The 23873-nt window shown below is 43.4% G+C and overlaps 1 protein-coding gene across 4 annotated transcripts in view; it reads right to left on the bottom strand.

The window, feature by feature from the left end:
- The window catches only part of PDZD2 (PDZ domain containing 2), a 330694-nt gene that overhangs the window by 164921 nt on the left and 141900 nt on the right, over positions 1-23873 (bottom strand). The window contains exon 1 of one of the 4 annotated variants that reach the window (XM_059725251.1): positions 2930-3275. The exons of the other annotated variants lie outside the window; for them this stretch is intronic. The gene's annotated coding sequence lies outside the window, so the exon portion shown is untranslated. Of the gene's footprint in view, positions 1-2929; positions 3276-23873 lie in introns of those variants that run through there. 4 annotated transcript variants of the gene reach the window in all.

Raw genomic sequence — 23873 nt, 5'->3', positions numbered from 1 at the left:
TGAGACTTATGCTGGCTGGTGATTTATCTCGCCACCCATTATGAACCACTCATTTTCCCCTAACTTTGGCTCACTGAGAGAGTCCTTTGTTAAGGAAGGAGGTGGGCAGTAAACTAGGCATTTGAGCTCCACAGTAAAGGACAGGGAAGTTACCCTATGCAGTCAAAAGAATGGGATTCTCCCTGCTCACTCAGGATCTCTATGTAAGGATGCAGTCTGCTAAGCCACAGCAAGATCCTGATACATTTCTGCTTCCTTTGATTTCAAGTCCACTAATAACCTGCAGCCAACATACTTGTCTGACCATGCAGAGATAACACTAAGTGAAAGGTATCTCATTAACACATCACTATGGATGAAGACAGCACTAAGAGAAGACACCAGTTGGAAAAGGGTGCCTATCCCTGCTCTCAACTGTGGGCCAGAAAGACCCACCCCCAAGTCAGAGGCAGGTAGCTGGGTGGGTGCTAGGACCTGGCCATAGCCACCACTCATCCCCATGGTGGCACATCAAAAGTGCCTGCAGCCAAAGCCTCCCTGCCACCAAATGCTGCCGAAGCATGGATCCAGCCTGTAGATGTGAGCGGTTTAGGGGGCCAGACTTGGCCCTGAAGGCCATAAATTGCCAACCTTGGGAGTAGAGAGTAACTACTTTGACAGGGCCATATCAAGAATGAAATGCTAACTCCTAATCCACAACCCCACGGTCTCATTTGTTTGCTATTTTGCAAGGTGTCCCTTGGCATAACAAGAAGCACAGAGTAAGCTCAGGAATGCTCTGCTCCTGCAACAGAGCAAGTGCCTTTTTGCCACTTCAACTGGAGTTGGAAGTACCTTGCAGTAACAGATTTTGGCAATGCATTTAACATGAAAACACATATACAAGCAAAGCCTTGGTGCCTATATCACAACCAATATGTCCAGACATCTCTTGGCTCATCTAAAGCACAGCCTGACCTCATGCATTTTATAAGGGAAAGATATGGAGGCAAAGAGTTTATGCTATAGCTAAGCATGCAAAGCTCCCAGTCAGCATTCAAAAGGCATCACATCCACTTCCAAAAGCAGAATTTGCTTTAAGATCACAAGATCACTGAGAGCTATGCTGTGTGCAGAGATGCCCTATATTTTGCACAACTCTGTGAAGAGAGGTGTTTCTGGCCCCACTCACCTCTCATCTAAACTACACTTTACCCAAGTCTTTTCTCCCGTAACACTTTTCCCCTCCTGAAAAATCAGCTCCCCCAAACTGTGGTGCATGCCTTAAGCAGGAAAGCTGATTTTGTACCCAGAACAGAAGCCCCCTCATGTTGATTCCTGCTACTAGCATAAGTGGTATTTCTATTCAGGCAGCTGAGGGAATCAACTACTTTAATGGCTCTTTGCTCTTCACTCCACAGCTGTTAATGATCATCTCTCCTTTTCAGTGGTCTTCACATCCAACTAATCAAACTAACCTTTCTTTTGGCAATTTTGCTGTCTTTTAGCCAACTCCTGGTCCCTCTTCTCTTATTGTATAGCCTTGCAGACCGTTTTTGGCTCTTTTCAAAATCATAAATCCACCCATGGAGACCAGTCTCCAGCAGCTTGGGTTTCAGGTCTCCAGCAAGCAGGAAAGAGAAAGTGAGCAAGGTGAAGATTAGCTTCTGGCCCTGCTCTATACAGATGGAAAAAACATCTCTTCTTCATTCCACCTTCCCAAAAACAAAGTGCATCTTATTGGAGGCGTGTGATATGCAAGAAAATACACAATTATTCGGTTGTTTCCAATCTTCCTATAGCTCTTTTGTGATGGGAAATCCTTTTTTATGCTAGAAGGTGAAACCAAAGAGGAACTTCCCATAGAGATGGACGGGGAGGGCAGTGAAGCCATCCTGCAACTATGATGACGATGGGTTAGTACCACTCAGATAGGAATCCACCAGCGCAGTACTTGCATTTCATCCATAGGAGCTCTACAAGACTCAAACACAGCCTAGCCAAACAGTTCTAATTATCATGATGAAACAATTCATATTTCCAAAGAAAACTTTAACACATCAATATAGACTTTCAAAAAATGCTTTGTGGTGAAATGCACCAGCAGCCAGGGCAGTATCAGGAAAGACATCAATCAGCCTTTTTCATAAGAGCAGTTGTGGAGATTAGCAATTTATACAATATTTAAGTGACTCTTTCAGAATAGGTCAAAATACAATTCAGTTTGCAGTTATGCAAGCCAACCGGCACACACCAAGAGCATGCTGTTGTGCAACACAATACTTAGATGTTTCCCCATCTGCGTTTTATTTCTAAAACATATTTTACTTATTAGCTTTATATTTAATGTCCCTCCAGTTCCACTAAAAGCAAGTGTTCTGCCAAAACACAGAGCTAGGCAGAAGCCTTGAATTGCTATGCATGTTATAAAACACATCTTAAATAAAAAGTAAATCTGCCTATCCATTTGCCTGCATGAAATCCAAAACTACGACGGATTTGAAGCAAAAGAGCCACGACTTGCTTTGTTAGCCCTAAGCTACAGATCAGGATGTTGCCGAGGAAATCATTTATCTGCGTTCCTGCACAAAATGCAGCGAGGAACAATCTCTCCCCCCCGCTTCCTAGCCCCCTTTTGCAGGGAAGAGCCATTTGGCAGACAGCGCCCGCCTGCTTTTTCAGAAGGATCTGGGTTCCGAGTCTGATCCGTGTCCTACAGGAAAGGATTTTTTTTTTAGCGACTTCACTTGTAAAGGTCTTCTCCAAATGAACTGTTAAGTGGCGCTGGACAGGAGCTGTGCCCTGGAGGGTAGCATAAGCTCATAAACAAAGATTTTTGCCCAGCCTATCATCTAGATTTACGCTCCTTCAAACTTCCCAACCCTAATCCAGATGAAAGGCAACGCGCTGACAAGCCTGAGCTCCCTGCATGGGTCCCGCGGGCTCTTACCGCAGCTCGGGGTCCTCCTCTTCGCGCCGGACCCGGGCTCAGCCGGGGCAGCTGCAGAACCGGGACGGCGGGAGCCCGCGCCCCACTCCCAGGGGCAGCGCCGGCAGAGGGGCTCTCCAAAAGCAGGAGCCGGGTTTCAGTGCAGCTCCCGGGAGCTCCTACCTCTCGGCGGCCGAGCCCGCTGCCTCCCCGGGACCAGCTGGCGCGTCCGGCTTAATCCGCGCCGGGAGGGTTTAAGCGGCCCGAGGCTGCTCCTGTAATCACCTGCCGCGGGCGCGGGGCTGTGGCCGGGGCGCGCCGCTTCCCCCGCGGCAGCGGCAGCAGCTCCCGCCGGCGCCGGCCGGGACTGCCCCGCTCAGCGCTGCCCCCGCCCCGTCCAGTCCCGGCCCCGCGGCCTGAGCCGGGCTAAGCCTCGCCCCTGGGGAGGATGTCGGAGCGCAGCCCCCTGCTCCCAGCAGGACCGTCCCCAGCTAAAGCTTTGCCTCCCTGGCTCTTAAAAGCCTCCACGGATGGAGAGTCCAGCACAGCTCTGGGGAGCCTGCTCCAGTGCTTCGCTACCCTCCGGTTTGTCCTAATATCCAACCTCAGCTTGCCTTGCCGCAGCTTGAGACTGTTGCTCCTTGTGCTGTCATCTGTGATCACTGAGAGCAGTCCGGCTCCATCCTCTTTCCAGCCCCGCCTTCAGGGACTTGAAGGCTGCTGTTCAATCCCCTCTGGGTCTTCTCTTCTCCAGGCTACAGGAACCCAGTTCCCTCAGAAGCGAAGGTGCCCCAGGCCTCGAAGCAGTTTCACTGCCCTCCGCTGGACTCTCCGCATCCTTTCTGCAGGGAGATCCGACGTACAAATCCGAGCTCCTCCGCCTCCAGCTCCTGCAGTTCAGAGCACCCCCTCCCCAACCTGCACCTGGTGGCCCCCTTGCTCTCAAGCAGCCCAGTCTTTCTGCTGAGACACAAAGCCAAATGCAGAAGGAGCCACATGCAGTGGTTCAAGCCCTCATGGCAATTTCTCTCAAGTGCCCAGCTTTTCCAGTGTTCAGTTTGCACCATCACATTTTGCCTGCCTACTGTGACCCCCCTGGGTCTCAGGCCTGAAGCTGTAGTTTCTGGTCCCAAGAAAATGCTTGTGTGAGGTTATGGGCTGTACTGTGTATGCCAGTTGTTGCTGTTGAGGTCTACTGTTTGGGTTGTAGAGCACATGCAAGTCATCAGCCCTGGTAAAAATAAATAAATAAATAAATAAAAAATACTCCCTGGGCGGGATGAGCGAGCCATTGTGAAGTTAAGCAATGTAAGGATGTTTCTCCTGCTGTGATCCTGCATTAAAGCAGCCCTGTAAACATTTTACAAAAGAGCTTAGCCAAGATGCCTGTAAGCCAAAACTTAAAGTAGAGTCTTAATCCAAAAAAACATAGCTGGGTAAAAATGATCTCTCCTGACCCAGTCATATTTTCAGGATACAAGATGAATGAGGAGGTTGAGCTATTAAAAGTTTTTTCTAATCTTCAGCCGAGTGCATTTGCTCTGGAAGTTGCTGAGAGACGATAAATGTGGAGCTCTTGGTACTGCTTTTACTGTCACTTTTCACTTTCAAAAGCAAGACTTCAACTGATCTATTATTGATAAATCAGTATGCAGATAAATAAATTACCAACCAGTGCCACGGCCTAAATTTTGAGAACATATTCACTTTTGTATAGAGATGTATACATCTGTCATTTTTCTAAAGGATCTACTTTAGGATCAGTCACAGACACAGTCATATTTATAGTTACATGTAAAATATGCAAATTAAAATATTAGTAAAGGTACAAAATCAAGTCCACAAAAAGTAGAAAATGCCATTTAATCTTTATTCAGGCCCCTTGTAGATATGTGTTATGATCCATTTATTAACTGTATGATCACATACTATATTTTCCATTAATTCTAGCGTCACGTACAAAGTAGTCATTTACAATCCAAGTGGATACTTTTTTCTTCATGGCCCAACCACAGAACTGATACGTAGGGGTCTATTTAATTCACGATGAGACAAAGCAATTTTGGGGGCTTCATGGGTTTCCCTATGTCCCTGTCCCTTGCCACTGATTTATACCATATAATTTCATAACAAATTCTATGGAAAGTAAATGATATAATATAATTTATCATATATCTAAATATTTAATTTAAATCTAATTCAATATAAATACACATGTATATACAATATAAATTGTAACATACTTTATTACTGTATGTAGTATACTACAAAAACTTTAGAAATATTAATTAATGCTAACCTTAATAGAAACATTGTCACTTCACTGACTGGTGCCTTCACCTAGTCTATGTCACAAATAGACAGTAACTCTCAGTCACGTGCTCTATGGCCTGTTGCATTGTGTTTGTATTGCGGTAAGCATTAGGATATTCTAAAACTGTGTATTATATGAATAATGCGCTGTTTTATCTTTTTTAGGTTGATTTTGCAGGAATTTGCAGCCATTGCAATATTTCCTGGTGATCACAACCAATGCCATTTTTCGTGGTTTCTGTGAAAACAGCAAAACCGCAAATTACATAGTGATTTGCTGATACGTACTAGGACGCGCACCTTACCTATACTCGTCAACTACATACATGACAACAGAGGTACACCCCAGTTGCTTTAATGTTTCAGAAATACTTTATATTATTCCATTTAAAAGACTAGTTCAAAACATATTAGTATCAAAAGACCTAGTTGCCAGATGCAGCCCACCTGGCATGTAGTATTCCATCACAGTTGGAAAGAGAAGGGAAACAGCTTTCCTAACATTTAGAGGCATAAGGCATGATGAAGGAGTTCCCTAGTGCTTATTAATTAAACAAGTTACAACATGGCAGGATTTCAGTCTCTTCTTCCAAGATTACATATGTATATCATATACATATACACATAAGATATGCATATATAATCTTGGAAGCAGAGCCTGAAATCCTGCCATCTTGCAATTGGTTTCAAATTCCTTTTTCTTCTCCCTGTCCTGTGAGTGCCCTAACCACTGGCTACAGAGACCTGCTCCTTCTCATCATCTCTCTGGCTCAAGGAATCTTGAATTCTTTGCTGGACAGTTGGACAACTTCCAGAAATAGGCTAGAGAGAGCCCCCATCCCAAATAACCTGTAGGCTGATGCTTAGGGCACTCTGCTGAGTAGTGGGAGATAAGGTTTGAATCTCCTCAGGACAAGGAGGGAATTGAACATGTCTCCCACATCCTGCCGATATCCTCTAACCTGTAATATATAAAAAAGGACAGCGTTTCACCACTACCACCAAAAACTCCCTCTCCTCTGGCTGAGTTTTAAACAATAGTGGAGGCTGCACTGCATTTTGCGGGGGACCTGCTCCAGGACACCAGCAGTAGGCACATTTCAGACCACACTTATTAGACAAAGCCCCCTAGGTCGGGGACCCTGGAGAAATGCTCAAATTCTGGATCCTAATAGGGTTGAGGCATGAGCTAGATACCAAGCTGGATACCTCCAGACAGAGGCACTTACAGGAATGTGCAGGAGTAGAATTTTAGGCACCTGGAGACCTTTAATGTTGAAGATTGACTTCAGATGCCTCCAAGGATAGCTGGCAGCTGATTGGGGGGTTTCAGTTTTCCAGATAGCAGTTTTGGATTTAAGTACCTAAATACCACTAAGCTGCACTTCAGGATCTTAACTCCCCTTTTTTTATTCAGTGCCACATGCTTGCAATTCTCACTTCACAGGAAACTCGGTAATACTTAAAAAAAAATCTATTAAGGAAGCCAGTATTCATTCAAGATTATTTATTGTGAGGAGCCAAAACAGTATTACAGTAATGTGTGTTAATGTAGATAAAAGGATTAATGTACAAAGACATCAAGTTGATTCACAAAGAAAAATGGCTTTACTTATAAAGCAACTAAGCAGCAGAACTACTCAAGGGAATCATAGAATAATAGCAAATTAGAGTTGGAAGGGACCTCAGGAAGTCATCGAATCCAACCCCCTGCTCAAAGCAGGACCATCTCCAAAGAGATCATTCCAGCCAAGGATTTGTCTAGCCGGCTTTTGAAAGTCACCAAGGATGGAGATTCCACCACCCTTCTGGGTAACCTGTTCCAGTGTTTTACTACTCTCTTAATGAGACAATTCTTCCTAACATCTAACCAAAACTTCCCTTGCTGCAACTTGAGACCGACCATTGCTCCTTGTTCTGCCTGTCATCTGCCATCACTGAGAACAGTCTAGCTCTATCCTCTTTCGAACCCCCCTTCAGGTAGCTGAAAGTTGCTATTAAATCTCCTCTGTCTTCTCTTCTCCAGACTAAAGAAGCCCAGTTCCCTGAGCCCATCCTCATAAGTTATGTGCCCGAGGCCCCTCACCATTTTTGTAGCCCTCCACTGGACTCTCTCCAATTTGTTCACTTCCTTTATGTAGTGGGGGGCCCAAAACTGAACACAGTACTCCAGACGAGGCCTCCCTTGACCTACTGGCAACACACCTACCAATGCAACCCAGGATACCATTAGCCTTCTTGGCAGCAAGGGCACACTGCTGGTTCATATTCAGCTTATTGTCCACTGTAACCCCCGGGTCCTTTTCTGCAGAGCTGCTGACTAGCCAGTCTGCTCCCAGCCTGTACTGGTGAACAGGACTGTTCTGTCCTAAGTGCAGAACTTTGCACTTGTCCTTGTTGAACCCCATGTGATTTCTTTAGCCCAATCCTCCAATTTATCTAGGTCACTGAATCCTAGCCCTATCCTTCATCAGATCTACTATTCGCCCCAGCTTGGTGTCATCTGCAAACTTGCTGGGGGTGCACTCTATGCCATCTTCCAGGTCATCGATGAAGACGTTAAACAAAACCAGCCCCAGGACCAACCCCTGGCGCACTCCACTTGATACTGGATGCCAACTACACATTGAGCCGTTGATTACTACCCTCTGAGCCCAATGCTCCAGCCAGTTTTCTATCCACCTTACAGTCCACTCATCCAGCCCGTACTTCCTTAGCTTGCCTGCGAGAATGTTGTGGGGGAACATATCAAAAGCTTTGCTAGAATCAAGGTATACTACATCCACCAATCTCCCCGCATCCACAGAGCCAGGCATCTCATCACAGAAGGCAATCAGGTTGGTCAGGCATGACCTGCCCCTGGTGAATCCATGTTGACTGTTCCTAATCACCTTCTTCTCGTCCAAGTGCTTAGAAATGAATTCCTTGATGATCTGCTCCATGATTTTTCCAGTGACTGAGGTGAGGCTCACTGGTCTGTAGTTCCCTGGATCCTTCTTTTTTCCTTTCTTAAATATGGGCACCATGTTTGTCCTTTTCCAATCACTCGGGACCTCTCATGATCACCATGATTTTTCAAAGATGATGGCCAATGGTTCTGCAATCACATCAGCCAACTCCCTCAACACTCTTGGGTGCATCCCATCCGGCCACATGGACTTGTACACATCCAGCTTTTCTAAACAGTCCCTAACCCGTTTTTTCACCACTGAAGGCTGCTCACTTCCTCCCTGAAGTCGGCTGCCTGGTGCAGTAGTCTGGCAGCTGACCTTGCCTGTGAATACTGAAGCAAACACAGCATTGAGCACTTCAGCCTTTTCTGCATCCTGTCACAAGGTTGCCTCCCCCATTCAGTAAGGGACCCACACTTTCACTGATCCTCTTCTTCCTACTGACATACTTGTAGAAACCCTTCCTGTTACCCTTCACATCCCTTGCTAGCTGCAACTCCAGTTGCACTTTGGCCTTCCTGACTTCATCCCTGCATGCCCGAGCAATGCACTTATATTCTTCCCTAGTTATTTGTCCAAGTTTCCACTTCTTATAAGATTCCTTTTTGTGATTTAGTTTACTAAAGGTTCCCTGCTGAGCCAAGTTGGTCTTCTGCCATACTTGCTAGTCTTTCTGTGCATTGGGATGGTTTGTTCCTGCACTCTCAGTAAGGCTTCTTTACACTACAGCCAGCTGTCTTGAACGTCTCTCCCTCTCAGACTGGCCTCCCAGGGGATCCTGCCCATGAGTGCCCTGAGTGAGTCAAAATCTGCTTTTCTGGAGTCCAGGGTCCTTACTTTGCTGCTCTCCATCTTTCCTTTCCTCAGGATCCTGAACTCAATCATCTTGTGGTCATTGCTGCCCAAGTTGTCATCCACTACTACATTCCCCACCAATTCTTTCCTGTTTGTGAGCAGCAGGTCAAGAAAAGTATGGCCCCTAGTCAGCCGCTCCAGCACTTGCACCAGGAAGTTGTCCCAAACACTCACCAAATATTTCCTGGATTGCCTGCACACTGCTGCATTGCCCTCCCAGCAGATGTCAGGGTGACTGAAGTCCCCCAGGAGAAGCAGGACCTGTGATCAGGACACTTCTGCTAGCTGTTTAAAGAAAGCCTCATCCACCACTTCCTCCTGGTCTGGTGGTCTATAACAGACCCCCAGCACAACATCACCCTTGTTGCTCTCCCTTCTGACCCTAACCCAGAGACTCTCTCCAGTGTCATAATGGAGCTCTGAGCAATCAGAACTGGCAGGGGCATAACAAGCAAGGTTGGCACCCAGGGCAAGCCGTGATGGACAGCACGGGTGGAATGGTCCAGATGGAATGGTCCCAAGGGTGGAGGGCAGGGTGGAGAGCACATAGGTTCAAGAGCAGAGGGTGGAGGGGGTGGGTTTGGAGAGTGGGGGGCAGGAGGGGGGATGGGGTGGAGGGGACAAGTCCTAGAGTGGAGGTTGAGGGGGTGGGGGTGCAGCAGCCTTACCAATGCCAAGAGCTTCTACGTGGTTCCAGTTGAGCTGCTTTCCCACTGCATCCTGCCCACACTGGCTCACTGCTCCTAAAGCAACAGCAGCTAAGAACTGTTTCAGAGTTCTAGGGGTGGCAATGATGCCAAAACACAGAGGTGGGGGGGATGCAATTCCAGCACCCCTCCGAATTTGGAACCCTAGTTACGCTACTGTGAAATGGACTACTAAATTGAGGCTATTTCCTCAATCCACAGTCTGTCTCCCCCTCTACTCAACATTTCTGCAGGCAGATCAACAGCAAAACATGGTTCTTTTGCAGAATCTGCCCTTTTAGGCCTATCAGGAATACTACACAGGCAAGGAAAAGTGCAGGATTCAGACCCTAGTTAATGCCATTACCATTGCATTCAGCATCATGTCATGGTAGAATGAGACATGGAATCTTTAAACCAGATGATATTTTTTTTAGCTCTTTATCTAATATTTCTGCACATCTAGTGATGTGATTTGCATCCAAAATGGTAACTGAGTGCACAAGTCACCTTGCTTGCACAGCAGCACACACAAATGACACAGACCCAACTCGTAACATATATTAACAAGACTAAGAGTTACCATTTCATGGAGAAGATTAGGGACAATTTATAAGTCTTAGATTTGTTTCAGGCAATTTAAAAGGGCACACCATTCATTGTGGTAGTGTTGGAGTGACGTTGTAGCCATGATAGTCTAGGAAATATGTGAGAGGCAAGGATTTTGTGGATCATATCTTTTATTGGACTAACTGAATGGTTGGGAGAGACTTAGACAAGCTTTTGGGCACAAAGTGTCCTTTCTTAGGAGCTGGGCAAGAGGGAAGTAGGAAGGACCTGACGACAGTAGCGTAACTTGGGATGGGTGACTGGGCACCAGCCACAGGTATCAACTTAGCAAGGGCACCAGAACTGTGCTTCCAGACCTGTGGACTCTGTGCCCCATCAGCAGAACCAGACCACAGCATTGCTCTTGCAGCAGCATCTGAGATACCGCTGCTGCTGTGGAAGGAACAGGCGGAGCAGGCAGACCACATTGCGGCTGCAGCTGCAGCCAGGAATCATTTAGGAAAACTCCCATGTGCATACCCCTCCCCTGCTCCCCAAGTCCCTGTCCCTCAGCAGCTCCTCCCTACCCCACAACCCCTGCTCATTATACCTCTGCCTGAGGAAGGGCACTTTGTGCCTGAAAGATCGTTCAAGTCTCCCCTACTTGTGCACTTTGTCCAATAAAATATAATCACCCACAGAAATCGTTGCCTCAGTACATTCACTGCACATTTAGAAGGTTACTTTAGTACAGTGATTCCCAATCAGGGTGCTCCAGCAATCTGGGCTGCCCTGAGATCCTTTCAAGGGTGCTGCAGGGTATCATGCAATGTCAGCACTGTTAGGTACACAAAAATGATTCAAATAAACCCAGAGATTTAAAATAGCATCAATAATATTCTGCCCTGTTGTGGTTTGAGATCTTTGCAACAAAAAAATCGCTCTATTATTTTTCTATAGTGAAAGAACAAGTAAAAACTAAGAGCTGGTTTTTCCGAAGGGTGCTTTGAGTCTAACAAGGAGTACCTTGAGTCCAAAAAGGTTAAAACCCCTAGTTTAGCAGTAACAAGTGGTAAAAAACTTCTCTTAAAAAGAGTTAGTCTGCCTAATAGCAGCAGATGTGCCAGGGGCAGTGAATGTTTGACACCACTGACATACCACAAAAGCAGAGAGGTCAGTTATGCAATGCACATTCTCTGTGGGAGCCAAACCCTTTGTGGATCTGATGGGTAGCGAAATAAATACATCAAATGACATTAATCTCCTGTGAGAACACAATAAGCATCAACCCCAGCACCACAGATACCCGGAAAAAGACCACAACGTTCCATTTTTCCATAGAAGAGATCAACAGGATTCAGAATTCAGCCAGAAACCACACAAATGACTCACAGGAGGCCTAAAACCAACCAGAACACTTAACCAGTCAGTGCAGTGCCAAGGACTGTGAAGGCCACGCTCTGCTACCGGCTGTATTGTACCCAGTGTAAATGCAGTCACTCCAGTGATACTCGCATGGATCTGTTTGCCATCTGCTCTCTGGTCCAAAGACTACTTAGACTTCCTCTAGCACTGTATCACATTATCACACTATGTACCACAACAGGCAGCAGAGAAAACTCATTAACTTTTTCTTGTCCGCATAATTTAACAAAAGACATTCAAAGAGTGCAATACCTCAAACTCACACCAACTATAAATGGCCCAAAGAATCTGAAAATTTAGCGCATGGACACGCTCCTTTGGTTCTATTCATCCTTTGAGGTGGTCAATAAAATAACAGCAAAATTCACTGTTTTTTAAGTATGTCTATTGTTTAAAAAAAAAAATCACCCAGTTTTAAATCCGATTGTAAAAGATCCCAGAAAGGGGGGTGGGGGCGGTGTTTGAAACTTGGATTTTCAAGGAAGCAGGAAGGCAGCCATTGAAAGGTAGCATCTCCATTTATATCCCTTGCTCTAAGCATACAAAGAGGAAGATATGGGCATTTTAATGGCAGAGCCTTGATCTAACAATACATTCCACTCACCCTGTGTTCTGGATGTTTGTATCCCACAAAATGCTATGCTAGCTGCTACAACGAAAGGAAATGCTGTCTGCATAGGCAACATATGGGGTAAAAATAAGGAGGGTGTAATAAGCAGCAGCACTATTAATGGGTGGCAGCTATTAATTTTTTAATATGTACTAGTTTTAAATATTCAAATAGTGCACTTAGTTATTTGCAATATAAATAACTAGATAAGGCCACTAACCCACAGTTTACATTATAACTTGATGGGTTAAGCATTAGCTGACATTCAAACCAGGCAAGCTACATCCTTTGGGAGAGGAATTTTAAGGAAGTCTTATCTCTTCAACATTGTTGTTTTTTAAAGGTTGACAGTATTCGTGTCTTCCTCCCCCTCCTTCCCACAAGTGCCTTTCTGGAATACTAGCTCCAAATTTTCTCCATAAACCAGAGGAGAGGCCCAACAGGATTGGAGTTGTTTATGCAAGTTTATAAGGAACCATTTGTTCACTTCGCAAACAAACTATGGTAGAGATGTTTTTATACATTCACAAATGTATTTACAGACTAAATCATTTAAGTAAACAAGCATCATACATAAAGCAGAAGAGAACACACTGTCATATACTGAACGCTCTTTACATAACTGCAGTATTAAACTGCAATGTACTCAAAATGTTGCACCAATATTATGTTGTATTTACTTACTTTCTACAGAGTCCCATAAATTATTGCTTAGATAAATCTATGGGTAAGACGACTCCAAATCTAATGGGTGAGACAACCCTTCCACCTGGCATTGCTATCCAATAAAGCCAGGCAATTTACAGCAACCCAACATAAAATCCTTCATTCTGTGTTCAAAATGAGATTGAGATGTAGTTAAAAGTATTTTTTGTTTCAAGATATGTTGATGACTGACTGAGACCCCAGAGCAGAAGACATTTAAGGAATCTAATGACATTAAGATAATCAAAGAGGTGGTATCAATTTAAAACCAGATGTGTTTAAGAAATCTGGTTACATTAACACCCCCTAAGCTATTACGCATGAAAGAATATCAGTTCCAATTTACCCCTCACTTTTTGCATTTCTCTCCACAGTGGCAACAGCTTCATTTTTACTTCTAGTCATTTACACTTAATTTCTTTGTGCTATAATGTCTGGTCTCAGACCACTCACTAATAAGGTTTTTTTCTAATAATCTGTTTTCATTGGAATTTTTTTTTAAATGTTGGACACGTTTCTATTACTTTTAGGTTTTAGCTAGTCTTGTTTTTGAAAACATTTAGTGTGGGGGCCAAATTTGGAGTCAGACATTTCTTTGAAAACTAAAAACAGGCCCAATCCTAGTTTCATATGATGCTCAGGCTCACTAAAATGAGTGAATACATTTTAAAAGAAGCTTGATTGTATCCACTTTTTTCTCAGATAATCCAGTCTCAAGCACTGAGATGGGGACAGTGTCCAAAATTACTATTTCTTAAAATATGCTTATTACTTGTATATGTCTGTTTAAATTTCCTGCCTTTCCCCGCTCAAGGTGAAACCACATTTTTTTTAATCCTTCACCTCTTTCCAATCTCATGTAACTGAAGACATGTTTCCTTTAGCTTGAGGCAAAGGCTCTATTCTGAGGATTTTTTTCTTCCGATTTGGTCCAAAGGTTAGTGTTTCAAAAAGTAACCTAAGGACATGTTCAATCCAGAGAGATGTTTCAACAGGAAAATTATTTTTAACTCAAGTTCTGTTGCGTGTAAAAAGTTACACAGTAAGCAAGAGTGACCATAGGGGGGATAGCAGTAATCAAATGGTTTCTGCAAGAACAACAATCTTCTTCTTCCAAGAAAACATCCTGAGACCACACACAGCACAAATTGTGCTATTCTTCTCATTACCCAGTAGCCCTTTAGACATAGGAGTGAGCTATGGTATTTCAACACATCACGTGCTAACCAGAGATAGCACGTTTCTTAGGTACTGAGAGGTGCTACAAGCCACCTTTACCACACTTATAGAAACCCTTTGTTCAAAACCACATAGGTGCAGCAGACTGATAGATAGGTGGTTAATTCCCTAGCACTTCATTCACCGAGTTTCTTTTGAGCAATGATATTGTGCGTGATAGTGTAACCACTTGCAACAGTATGTCAGCTCTGAGTATTGGCAGTAGGTCATTTTTCCCAATCTTCCCGTCCTTTTGGTATGGAGACTCATTTAACTAACAACAGAAATGGAACCCGTCATTTGCTACTTGGTTACATAAGAAGCATGATGAAGACATGGTGAGACTTGAGAAGGATGAAAAAAAAAGCCACAAAAGGAGAAAAGGTCCAGTTACGCATTTGGTTGGCAGTCACATGCACCAGACCTACACTTTTTGAACATAAAAAAGCTATCAAGGACAGAGCTTTGCTGACAGTTGTTGTCAGCGGTCAGTCCTTTACCAAACCTAGCAAGGCCACAGGCAAACTCAAGAGGGACTCATTTGAAGAATGGCAGCACTGCCTCATTTGCAGAGGGTTGTTATAGGAGCAGCTGGACAGCAGGAATGAAATTCATTCCTTGGCAGGCAGCCAGTCTAAGGCTCATGCACCATTTTAGCCCCAAAGCAGGGTACTTAGGTGGGATTCAAAGCATGTGCCAGCCCTCTGTAGAGGTGACCTTCACCCCAGGAAATGTATCATCCAGAAAGGGTTCCTCCCTGGGAAATGGCAAGCTACCATTCATCCTCTTACATACACAAAAATAAGGTTACAACAATGGCTGAGCACTTCAGTTATCTCCTCTCCAACGAATCTAGCTCCAGTCTCAAGTCATTTGAGAGTCATTACTCTCTCCAGCCCCTCCTGCCTCTTATATGTTAACCAGAACTGCAGAGATTGTTCCAAATGCAGTTTTATTTTATGCAAGAATGACTTCCATCAAAGAAATAAACTATACTTTATACCTTATACTATGCAAAGTCAAACTAAAGATCTTGTTTGCTTTTTAAATGCTGCCAAGCATCCTGCGTTTTATCTTTGTGTCTTACCCAGGGCATGTCAAAATGTGCTGTGCGCCTGTCACCTTTTAATGATTCAAGAATCTTCCTTAAAACATGCATGAGGTTCAGAGAGGACTTTGTTCCAGGAGCCTCCCTCGATTGCTCTCTTTAGTCAGAAATCATGGCTTTATTTCTGAGTCTGGTTTGAATCTGCAGAAACATACTGAATCCATTTCCAAAACAGTTTTCTTATTAAAACCATTAAAGAACACTGCCAGGATTTGTCCCTTTTTCTCTAAATCTGAGACCCAATTTGAATTCCCTGATCCAGGTCTTTCTAACACCCAGGCTCAATTACTCCTGTTGAAGTAATCTGTAGGCTGCATTTTATACAAATTTAATCTGCTAGGCTTCTTGCTTGGTTTGGATGGATCTCGCATACTTTTGTTATAGAGTCCACATAATCTCTCAACAGCATCTACTTTGATTGTAAGATCTTGTGTAGGATTTCTGAGGCCCTCAAAATGGGCAGAATCCTTCTTGTATTTTCAATACTGTATTTACATTTACCTTACAACATCCCTCAGTCTCTCTGGATCAGAGATTTCTGACTGGTCCATTGCTTCACCTGAATTCTTTGGAACTGTGCTATTTTCTTATGTACCTAGTGTATGGAAAATGACTCCTTTAATGAGAAAATCAAGGCTTTATTCTCCCTTATGCCAGTATAAATCACAGGCAACTCTTAGAGACAACTGAGGAAGAATGCCATAAGGCTGATGTAAGTGAACTCAAAAACCAGTTGAGCCTATGTTGCTTCCTTTATCTAATATTCAGAACTCATTTTTGCCCATATAAATGGCCACGTTTCAACAACTAATATTAAATTTATTCCAACTTATTTTCTAAAGTTGAGAAAAATATCTTTCAATTGATTGTACTACCCAGTCTATTAACTCTGAAAATATTTCAGATTAACCAAAGAGATTTCATATTCCTCCCCAATTTTACAACTAATCAAAGACCTGACTCCCATTCTAAAAAAATAATAAATAAAAAAAATCACAGATTCACAGAAGTTTAGGGCTGGAGGGCACCTCATGAGATCATTGGGTCCAGCCCCCCTGCTTTGGGCAGGAAAGACTGCTGGGGTCAAATAACCCTAGCAAGGTACATGTCCAGTCTCCTTTTGTAGATCTCTAGGGTAGGTGCCTGCACCACCCCCCGCTGGGAGTCTATTCCAGAGTCTGGTCACATGAACCGTGAAGAAGCCCACCCCACCAAGAGGTGGCTTTGCCACTGTGCTCAATAAAAGAAAGATCAAGCTCTCAGTAATCATTCAAAAGTGTATACAGCATCAACTAAAGATTAAAAATTGCAATGCACAGCTGCTCTGGGAAAGATAAGTCATGAAACTTTTTAACATTTAAATTTCCCCCAGGCGAAGGCATCCATGCTCCGAGACGTGACCTTCAGTAACTCCAGTGCATGCTGAAGGAAAATACCTGGTGAGGATTCCAAGGCTGCCACCCTCAACCCTGTCTAACGTGAATAATTTTATGTATGCATTTAGTATTTACAACAGGTGTCAGATTAACAAGCCCTAGAAATCGAAGTCCATAATCCACAGCACAAGAAGATTATAGGCAGCAACTGAACAGACTTGCTACTCACACGCGTGCATGCGTGCACGCACACACTAATGCCCAGCATTCTGCCTGACCTCTGACCCCTCACACGGGAACCGTCTTATTCCCCGGCCTCTCCATTAAGATGGCCAACTAGAACGTGGTGACAACCATGACTGTGTTTGGGAGGTGGACACTGGCCTGCTGTGAAACGGATGAGATCACAGACTATAGAGCTCCACCAGCAGCAAGAAGCTGCCCAAGTCAAACTGAGTAACACAAAGGAAAACACTGATATAAACTGTGCAGGAAGAGAGGATATTTGTGGAGGAAAACTTACCTGAACTTGCCAAACTTCTACTAGGTAAACACGCACTGGCCATGGGAATAATTACATAGCTCTATTTAATCCATTTCTTGTGTGCTTATCTTGATAGAAATATTGCTTTCCTCTTGGTTAAATTGCTGTCCAAGAAGCCTGTTTAAACTTGCAGAGGACTACTTACCAAAAAGGATTTTTATTGAACGGGATACTATTTCATCACCATGAATAAATATCCCAGAGTCCCAGTGAATCTTTTTCCCATGTAAACATACATCTGCCATGCACAGCCGACGGTTAGACTCTTGAAGAGCTTTGATTCTCTCAGATTAACACATGAGGGTATAATATTCAAAGTTTTCTAAAATATTGTATGCATTTCTTTTGTTAGAGAGCATTTGCTCAAAACAGATAATTGGCAGCTCCAAGACTTTGAACCTTCTTCATAGCAAACTTGAAATATCATATCTGGAAACCAAACTGCAACTGTACATTTGGCTGGAACAACATCACACTACAAGGTTATTCTTAAGTATGCACAGCAAACGTAAAGAAACAGAGTTCTGGCCTGCAAAGCTCTGGAAAAATATAGTTCAGTTTTTCCACTCTGTAATTATTTTTACAAACCCTATCGGTAAATAAACCGTCTCCCCCTCCTACATTTCTGCCTCTTAGATGTGCTAAACAGGATTTGAGAGCAACTGTTAAATTCATAACAATCAGATATCACCTAAGGTAATTTTTCTGTAAATGTATCCTTGTAGCTCAAATATCTGTGGTGTAATACTTAGAATACAGAGATGTGCCTGGTAGCTCCATATCCCAAAGAAAGCTCTAAAGTAATACCCAAATTTTCTATAATGCTCTTCACTTGCAGCTCTCAAAGTGCTTTACAAAGCAGGGTCAGTGTCATTGTCCCCATTTTATAGGTGGAGAAACAGTCACAGCCAGGTAGAATCACTTGTCCAAAGTCCTAAGTAGGTCAATGGAAGAGCCAGGACTAAAACCCAGGTCTCAAATACCAGCCTGGTGCTCTATCCCTTAGCATTACTGCCTTCCCACGATAACAATATGGTAGATGATTGACTATTATATGAGGAAACCCTCTCAATATGTGATTCAAGTATACAGATAAGAAAGCCTGCTTATTTGTGTGCCTAAAACACTCAGCAGTGCACTTTAGGGAAATGCCAAACACTGTATTATTACAGAAGAAAAGATGAACAATAGAGAAATAACAAATAGCATGACTAAGATGCAGGAGAGAGAATTCTAATAGAATTCAGGCTAGGAATTTATATTAGACACATGTCAGATGCTTATCTTGGTTACACCCATGTAGATTAAAGGAAAAACAGGACCAGAACATGCATCAAGGTGGACAAGACAGCTAACAATTTCTGAAGGAGCTCTTTAATTGATTTCACTGTGACTCATGATTCTATAAGGCAATATAACTCTGGGTGGCATCTCAGATGTATTTCTGTACATGTCGAGAATTTTATAAGAACCTTGTCCAAAGTAGGAAAAATCTGATTTCCTATAGTCTTTAATCTGCTGACTGGTGAAATCATTAGATACAAGAGTGCTCACAAGGCTAGAGAAGGCACAAAGGCATAGAATGCAGGGGCTGATAGTTAGAAACAAGTATATGAACATATTATAATTACTAGCTTTGATTATTTGAGCGGATTGAACAATATTTAGTGAGTATATTTACTCCATCTAATCATATGCTAGACAAAAACAGTATGATAAGCTTTAATGATTCTTTCTCCCAAAGGTTCCTCCAGCATCCGACATCAGTTATTTCCAAACCTTTCTTCTACATAAAGTTTCTTCTACCCTCTTTATATCTTTCATTTCTTTCCAGTATTTGCTGATGTCCACACCTCTCAAGAAAGACATTGAGACTTCTGTGCCAAGTTTCCTCAAACTTTTTAATATATGATGATCCTCAAACACACTTTCCAGTGTTTGCGATTTGATTTTTATGGGTCACTAGAGAAAGCACCCATCATAAAATACTTCTTTATATAGCAGCAAGACACTCACTTTTCCATATATTATTTAATACTTAGCCCACCTGCACGCAGAGCTCTTCAAGCAAACCCATGTTCACTTCAAATTTCAAGCTCCAGCCATTAGCTTCTGATGCATCTGGCAGTTTTATTATTTCTTTCTCTTTAGCATCACTGGTGAATTACTGAAATCAGTATTCTTTTAAACATGTAGTTCATTGAAAGGAAACTGGATAATACATTCAATAATTTTCTCTTTTGCTGTACATGCCACTTATTTTCTAAACACTAGTAATTAACTGAAACAATTAATCTAAAACAATATTTTTGTTTGGTCAGGTGTAGAATATCACAGTAAGATACAGAAGGGCTCTTCCAAACTCTCTTGCAGAGGTAAACCAGAAATACTGTTTCATGGTTGGTAGGGTCGGAAGGGAGCTGAGCTCCGTCAAGTCAGACCCCCTGCCATGGCAGGAAAGAGTACTGGGGTCAAATGACCCCGGCCCCTGGCTAGGTGTCTATCTAGCCTCCTTTTAAAGACCCCCAGGCTAGGAGTGAGCACCACTTCCCTTGGAAGTTGGTTCCAGCTCCTAGCCACCCTGACAGTGAAGTAGTGCCTCCTAATATCTAGCCTGAATCTACTCTCCGTCAACTTATGGCCGTTATTCCTTGTTACTCCCAGTAGTGCTCGGGGGAACAGGGACTCTCCCATGCCTGCTGGTCTCCCTTGGCCAGTTTATAGACAGCCACCAGATCCCCTCTCATCCTTCCCTTGCGGAGGCTGAACAGGTTCAGGTCTCGTAGCTTCTCCTCGTAGGGCCTGCCCTGCTGCCCCCGATCATGCGACTGGCCCTCCTCTGGACCCTCTCCATGCTGTCCACATCTCTCCTGAAGTGCGACGCCCAGAACTGGATGCAGTACTCCAGCTGTGGCCTGACCAATGTCGCATAGAGGGGGAGGATCACCTCCTTGGACGTGCTCGTGATGCATCTGTGGATGCATGACAAGGTGCGATTAGCCTTCCTGACTGCGTCCCCACACTGTTGGCCCATGTTCATCTTGGAGTCTATAATGACTCCAAGATCCTTTTCTGTCTCTGTGCTGATGAGAAGGGAGTTCCCCAGCTTGTAGGTATGCTGCTGGTTCTTTCTCCCTAGGTGCAGTACCCTGCACTTATCAGTACTGAATCCCATCTTATTCTCATCTGCCCACCCCTGTAACCTGTCCAGATCCAATTGCAGCCTGTCCCTCCCTTCTGGTATGCCCACTTCTCCTCACATCTTAGTGTCATCTGCAAATTTGAACAAGGTGCTTTTCACCCCCTTGTCCAAGTCGCTGATGAAGATGTTGAACAGTGCAGGCCCAAGGACCGAGCCCTGGGGACCCCAGTGCCCACATCCCTCCAGGTCGAAAATGATCCATCCACCACCACTCTCTGGGTGTGGCCCTCCAGCCAATTGGCGACCCATCTGACTGTGTAGGCATCAACACCACAATCTCCTAATTTTTTAATGAGAATGGGGTGAGAGACAGTGTCAAAGGCCTTCCTAAAGTCCAGAAAGACTACATCCACCGTGACACCTGCATCCAAGGCTTTTGTGACCTGGTCATAGAAGGCCACCAGGTTGGCCTGACAGGACCTGCCCCTAATGAACCCATGTTGGTTGCCCCTAAGCATACACTCCCCTGCTTGCCCCTTGCAGATGTGCACCTGGATAATTTTCTCAAAGAGCTTCTCCAGGACCGAGGTAAGACTAACAGGCCTCTAATTTCCTGGGTCCTCCTCCATCCCTTTTTTGAAAATGGGGACCACATTGGCCCTTTTCCAGTCCTCTGACACCTCACCAGAGCACCACGAGTGCTCGTAAAGCCATGCCAGGGGTCCTGCAATGACCTCTGCTAATTCCCTCAGCACTCTTGGGTGGAGATCGTCAAGACCTGCTGATTTGAACACGTCCAGTCCCACCAGAAGTTCCCTAACTAGGTCCTCTCTGACCCTGGGCCTGGCTGTGTCTCCCCTGGGACCACTGGGGATCCCGGTGGGGGGGATGACCTGGTCCCTGCTCAGAAAAATGGAGGCAAATGTAATTCCATTGACTATCATGAAGTTCTACCATTACTAGGAAGCTGGTCTCCTAAGCCTCATTTTTCCATGCCATAAATCTGTTCTGCAGAACACCCCATGGCAAGACAGAGAGGAAAGCCTAGAGGCAGAAATGGGTCAAATTATGACTTTTTGCTACTTACTTGATATACCTGCAGCAATCCTTGCAAACCATATCCCTGGCCACTTGTCTACAGAAATCACAACTCATCAGAGGGAACTGAAACCCACCCCAAAAACACAGCCCCTTACATACATCGTAAGTACAGAACAATTCCTGTGATTGAGTGCTAAGTTGTTATAGGACCTGCCTCCACAGGAGGCATGATCACATACCCTAAATCAGTGTATTAGCACAAGGTCACATACAGACCTAATGCTATTGATCAGCAAAATCATATACATGGAGCATGAGAAATGAAACACAGTTCACCATAGGCTGTCCCTAAAGATTTAGCTTATGCCCTTTTCCCAGCAACTATGAATTGTAAAACCCTTAGAAGATTTTTGCTGATAACACATCACATCCAAAGGAAGCAGGAGACTGTCTGGCCAACAGCTGAAATTAAAAAGCAGCTTTCACCTGTGTACGTTGAAAAAGCTCTAGGAAAGGATTTCTGTTTTCAGATTTTGTTAGTCTTTCTATTACTCAAAACAGAGTGCAAGCAAATCCTGCTAGGTTTATCAGATGACCAGTTCCAAAGAAGTTAATGTGACTTGTGCTCAATTTACTCATGGCCCTTCCTCTCAAACAGAACACTTCTGGGAATAGGCCTTTACTTGGATTAATCGCTTTTCCTGTTTTGGGGTGAAAAACAAACAGGTTTTTATTCATTTAGAAAACTTGGCAGCTGTAGATCCCTGGTAACTTTTTTGGCTGAAATATTTTTAAAAAAATACAAGAAGTTAGTAAACACATGGGATTTGCAGGTTAATCCAATATGCAAGTATAAGGAAGTAATGGGACTAGTTATCACTGGGACAGGAAAGGAGCTGAATTTTGATGGTCCCCAAAATCAATTTTCATTTAGGAAAGTCAAGAATAAATGCTCCCTTTTTACTGTAGTAAACTGAAACAGAAAAAATAACCATAAAACTAAGAAAGAGACAACAATCAAGAGTTGGACACACTGGTTTAACACAGCAGTGCTTATGGACTTCAATGACCTACTTGATAACATCCTGAAAAGGTGTAGATATAAGTACATGTGGATATTAAGCACATATAAGCTAATACATCAGAGCTTTGGTAGACTCAGCCTGTATCCATAACTTTCCCTTATTTTGTTACAAAGATTGTCAAACAAACCGTAACCTAAATAGACATGCAACGTAAGTATGCATCAGCTGTCATGGCCTACTCTGGCACTTTTTGATTTCCACTAACTCCTGGCCTTTTGAGGGCACAATTAATGAAAACAGGGCCCTTATTATCCACCCAACAAGCAGGTTTGCTGAAATGCTATTGTTTCTTTCTCAGGGAAAAAACAAGTTAGATTTCCTGGATTTTCATGGTTCACCTTTGGCCAGCAGTTTTTTAAAACATATTTTATGAACTGAGAAAAGTCTAAACTGCTAATGTGCACTACATCATTTGCAACTTCTTGGTATTTGAAGTTTTCAGAACCTAATTCTACAAATAATTAGCCTCTTCCATATAAGGAGAATATGAAGAGCTCATAATAACTTGTTGATTATACATGCTTATACCTGGTTTCCCCAAAGCTTAGACATGTCTCTTCATACTTCCTAGAGGGAAGAACAATTCTATCTGACAATTAAAAAATAAATAAATAAAGCAGCATGGAACATTTTATCATGCAAAAAAAGATACATAAGAATATTTTTAATGTCTTCTGAGACCTAAAACAGAGTGAGCTAGACTGCACATTGTGACAAAACAAAACAGAAAAGAATTGCATACAACTACTGTTCAAAATATTTATAAGACATTGCCCTCTAGAGGAAACAGAGAGAAATTTTAAGTTTTATCTGATTTTTTTGTGGGAAAAGGTAAGCTTTGTATATTAAAAAAATCCCTTATAATTAACTCCTCTTCTTTTTTGTTTTAAAAAAGACCACATATCCAATATTAGCTTAATGACATCAGCACCCCATCTAATTTTCCAGCATAAAATTTCAGAGCTTCATGACCAAGCCTTTTACAATTCTTCCTTTAATCAACCGGTAATTAGTTTGCCTAGTCATTCAGATGCTATGATACTGTCAGTTGGCCTTACAAGTAATAAAAATATTCTGCAACACTGTTGGGCATTTCACAAACCCACATACCCTTGCAATAGATAAAGACAGTCAATATAGCTTTTTACTAAAAGTGCACCGATACATTGGTCCGATATCGGATCGGTACTGACATGAAGAAAATTGTCTATATCGGATATCAGCCCTATGGGACCAATAATTTGGCCAATAAACGCCCGTGTTGAGCACAGATGAAGCACCACATGCAGCAGAGCCGACAACATAGAGAGCTGCCTCTAGCTGGGAAGTCGGAAGAGGAGGAGGGAGAGAAGGGGCA

Source organism: Alligator mississippiensis, chromosome 3 (genome assembly GCF_030867095.1).
Source record: "Alligator mississippiensis isolate rAllMis1 chromosome 3, rAllMis1, whole genome shotgun sequence".
In the NCBI taxonomy this organism is placed as follows: Eukaryota; Metazoa; Chordata; order Crocodylia; family Alligatoridae; genus Alligator; species Alligator mississippiensis.
This window is presented reverse-complemented; position numbering and strand designations above follow the sequence as displayed.